Below are 4,709 nucleotides of genomic sequence, written 5' to 3' on the forward strand. Positions count from 1 at the left end.
CCAGGTTCAAAGTCTTAGTCTCTTTGAAGAGCCTCAACTTTTCCAGCCTGACTCTGGGTTGGAACCTACGTGCCTGAGGTTCCTCCCAGGATTGGCGTCTCCACTGCCAGACATACTTGTGAGAATATAGGTGGGTCGGCGCTGGGGGAAGGTGCTTGCTAAGTTTCCACCTGGGGGAGGAGGTATGACTTTCAATTCCTGTGTCCTGATTCATCCCCAAGTTACTGATTCATTTCCATGGAAAGTGTGCTGCTTATGGCCATGTCCCGAGCTGCTGCTGGGCTAGCTGGGTGTTCCATTCAGCCCTGGTTCACACGACACGTTCCCCAGGCTCCTGATGCAGGGGCTTGCAAGTGTTCAGACCCAGTTCTTCTTGCATAAACATATATGTATATGTTTATTGCCTGTTTTATATATATACATATATATATTGCTCTGTTATATATATATATATATATATCTCATATATATACATCATATATATATATATCTGTTACTGTCACCCAGGCTGCAGTGCGGTGGCACAATCACAGCTGTCATTGTAATCTCAGACTTTCAGGCTCAAGCAATTCTCCTGCCTCTGCCTCCCAAGTAGCTGGGATTACAGGCACATGCCACCAGAGGCAGCTGATTTTTATATTTTTCACAGAGATCGGTCCTTGCTATGTTGCCGGGGCTGGTCTCAAACTCCTGGCCTCAAGCCATCCTCCCACCTTGGCCTCCCGAAGTGCTGGAATTCCAGGCCTGAGCCACCATGCCTGGCCAAAACTAGTATTTCAAATGTTTCTTTCTATCCTGAAGTTGAATACCCAGGTATGTAATTCACCTGCACATGTGATTTCAGATACATCTGTATTATGCCCTATTTAGAATCTAAAGGAGGATTAAAAGCAAGTTAATTTGACATAAAATTGTATGTGGGGACATTAGATGCCCCTCCACCCCAGAGACATAAAGAAGTAGTGAGTCACTTGCTCCTGCTCGGGAATCCTCAGAAAGGCAACAGCCACAGCAGACGGCCACAGGTGTGCCTATAGGTGACGCAGGCATCGCAGGCCAGCAGGCTCTCAGTGACGTGATTTTCCAAAATGGTGATCAACTCTTGGTTAACATCCACCTGAAACCAAGAACAACCTTGCCTCCATTTCCAGTGTGCCTGTGCTCCTGGGAAATGTAGGGACTATGCATACTGAGCAGCAAAAAATGGCCTTCCTACGTAAAGTACAGTCAGATTCCAGACGCAGATAATTTCAAGCAGGATTTTCGCCTACGTGAATGTCCTAAGAGACGGCAGCCCATCCTGTGAGATGAGGTCCCATTCTTGTTATCGGGGGCTGTCCGTCTAGCTTTCCCGCCCACTGCCACCACCAAATGCGAGTGGCTCCCACACTCACACATTATGGAGACAAATTTCCAACCCCAGTAGGGACTATCCTGCCCCCAAGAGAAAAACGGGGCTAGCAGGTCAGGTCCTGCCCCGCCCTACCAGGTATTCCCTCTCACGGTTCCCGTCCTCTCTCCTTCCCTCTCTCCCTCCCTCCCTTCCTTCCTCTTTCTCCCTTTCTTTCATCTTTCTTTCTGAGTCACATCTGTTGCCAGGCTGGAGTGCAGTGGTGGCTCAGTCTCAGCTCACCACAACCTCCACCTCCCGGGTTCCAGCAATTCTCCTGCCTCAGCCTCCTGAGTAACTGGGATTATAGGCACGTACCACCATGCCCAGCTAATTTTTTGTATTTTAGTAGAGATGGGGTGTCACCACGTTGGCCAGGATGGTCTCGATCTCCTGACCTTGTGATTCGCATGCCTTGGCCTCCCAAAGTACTGGGGTTACAGGTGTGAGCCACTGCGCCCAGCCCTCTTTATTTTATTTTATTTTTTTGAGCCTGAGTTTTGCTCTTGTCACCCAGGCTGGAGTGCAGTGGTGTGATCTAGGCCCGCTACAACTTCTGCCTCCCGGGTTCTAGTGACTCTTGTGCCTCAGCCACCCCAGTAGTTGGGATTACAGATGCACCCCACCACGCCCAGATAATTTTTGTATTTTTAGTAGAGATGGAGTTTCACTGTGTTGGCCAGGCTGGTCTGGAACTCCTGACCTCAGGGGATCCACCCACCTTGGCCACCCAAAGTACTGGGATTACAGGAGTCAGCCACTGCAACTGGTCCCTTCCTCTCCTTTTCACCCAGGAGGCCTCTCCTCTTTCTTCAAGTTTCCACGCATTATTCATTTTCCCAGAATGCCCACCCTGACCACTGCAGGCTGGGGAAACATCCCTTCCTGCCCCTACAGCCCCGTTTGCCCTGCTTCCAGAACCTGAGAACCCAGTTACCTTGTGCATCTTTAGATTTCGAGTCCAATGACTTAACCACTCGGCTGTCTTGTGCATCTTTGTACTTACACCTACCCCTGGGAAGCCAGGAGCCTTGACCCTTCATCATCAACCCCCACGTCAGCCTCCGTGCCTGGTATTCAGTAAGTGCTCAATAAATGTCAAAGACATGAATCCTGGCAGTGGCTCCCCTTCCTGTGCTGGGTTCACTCGATCCTCACAAGCATCTCAGAAAGTAGAGCTATTCTTAGTCCCATTTTTTAGATGAGGAAACTGAAGCTGAGAGAGGTCAGGTGACGTGTCCAAGGTCACAGAGGGGATGCGTATACCAATCTAGCCCTTCAAATCCTCTAGAGAGGCATCTTCCTGTTTCTGTGACTTCCCCTCTGAACACCTCCAGCAACTTTCCTTGAAAGACTCAAACCTGGCTTGGCACAGTGGCTCACACCTGTAATCCCAGCACTTTGGGAGGCCTAGGTGGGCGAATCACAAGGTTAGGAGCTCGAGACCAGCCTGGCCAATACAGTGAAACCGCGTCTCTACTCAAAATACCAAAATTAGCCGGGTATGGTGGCAGGCGCCTGTAATCCCAGCTACTTGGGAGGCTGAGGCAGGAGAATCGCTTGAACAAAGAGCAAAACTCCGTCTGGAAAAAAAAAAAGAAAGAAAGAGAAAAACCTTTCCTTTGCCTTTCCCTCTCTGCCCGGTCCATCCCTGTTCTTCTCTCCAGACCCAGCTGATTGTGGCACAGGCTGAAAGCAAACCAAGTTCAGGGTCACTGGCAGTGCCTGTGGTGGCCGTGGAGGATGCAGGCTCCATCCCGCCCCCCACCCCGGCAGGCAGGCGGGCATGCGTGATCCCTGCCAAAATCCCGACTGCTGCTGGAAAGTTCCTGGGAATTCCTGTGTACTGGCTTTTTTGTACTGAACACAAAAGACTTTTTTTGGACTTTGCACATCAAAGCATTTTTAAAATGAGATTCCCCTAGCTCCTGGTAGGGGAATCTCCTGTCCCACCATTATTTATTTTTTTTTACTGTGAATATGTTTTTTTATTTAGTCATTCTGTTTACAATTGAAACTCTGGGAATTCAAAATTAGCATCTTGCCCGTGAGGTTCTCATAGACACCAGAAAAAGCTTCAACCTTGTGTTGCACATTGTTCTGCTGTGCTTTATCCAAATGAACCTTTATGAGCCGGCTGCCATCCACTTTCACGCGGATTCTCTTGCCCACAATTTCTCTTGGGAAGACCAGGTCCTCAAGGATTGCATCGTGCACAGCTGTCAGTGTACGGCTCCTGGGACGCTTTTATTTATTTTTTGTACGGCTTTTTCGAGTTGGCTTAGGCAGAATTCTCCTCTGAGCGATAAAGAAAACATGCTTCCCACTGAACTTTTTCTCCACTTCGTGTACTAGCCGGACTTGGATTTTCTGGAAAGATTTTAGTTGAGGAACAGGAACTAAAATTATGATAGCTTTCTGGCCACCACCAAATTCAATTTCCTGGGCTGCCATAATATTCAGCTCCCTGAGCTGAGCCTTGAGGTCCGAGTTCATTTCCAGCTCCAGAAGAGCCTGGGAGATGCCGGACTCGAACTCTTCTGGCTTCTCGTCATTGGGCTTCACGATCTTGGTGCTCGAACTGAACATGGCTTTCTCCTTGGTGAGCACCGACTTAGGAAAAGACCCAAATCTCGCAAAAGCACTTCAAAATCCCCCACCATTATTTTTTAATGTTTGATTTTTTAATTTGTAAAAATTTGTGGATTTTTTTTTTCTTTTTTCTTTTTGAGACAGAGTCTCCCTTTGACGCCCAGGCTGTAGTGCAGTGGTGTGATCTCGACTCACCGCAGCCTCCACCTCCCAGGTTCAAGCGATTCTTCTGCATCAGCTTCCTGAGTAGCTGGGGCTACAGGCACTCGCCACTATAATCAGCTAATTTTTGTATTTTTGATAGAGATGAGGTTTCACCATGTTGGCCAGGCTGGTCTTGAACTCTTGACCTCAGATGATCCACCTGCCTGAGCCTCCCAAAGTGCTGGGATTACAGGTGTGAGTCACTGTGCCTGGCCCCATTCTTTTTAATAGCACCCATTGTATGGAAGAATCAGTTTTTTATTTAAACATTCTTCTCTTGATGGAATTCAGGTTGCTTCCAATCATTTACTATTTACACCAGTGCAGTCAAGACCATTTTGCAAGTGAAATCTTTGTCCACATGCACAAGCCTAGAATTCCTAGCTTTCCTTCCATGCTTTTTTTTTTTTTTTTTTTTCAGCAAGGTCTTTATGGCCTGTGTCTAAGAATGCCTTAACCTCCTGGGAATGCAGCCCAGTCGGTCTCAGCCTTATTTATTTTTTTTTTTTTTGAGACAGAGGTT

The 4,709-nt window shown here is 47.9% G+C and overlaps 1 pseudogene; it reads right to left on the reverse strand.

Moving 5' to 3' along the window:
• Positions 1 to 3,395: 3,395 nt before the first annotated feature.
• LOC108313457 lies at positions 3,396 to 3,991 on the reverse strand (annotated as a pseudogene).
• Between the last annotated feature and the right edge of the window lie 718 nt (positions 3,992 to 4,709).

Source organism: Cebus imitator, unplaced genomic scaffold, assembly GCF_001604975.1.
Source record: "Cebus imitator isolate Cc_AM_T3 unplaced genomic scaffold, Cebus_imitator-1.0 Scaffold137, whole genome shotgun sequence".
Lineage (NCBI taxonomy): Eukaryota > Metazoa > Chordata > Mammalia > Primates > Cebidae > Cebus > Cebus imitator.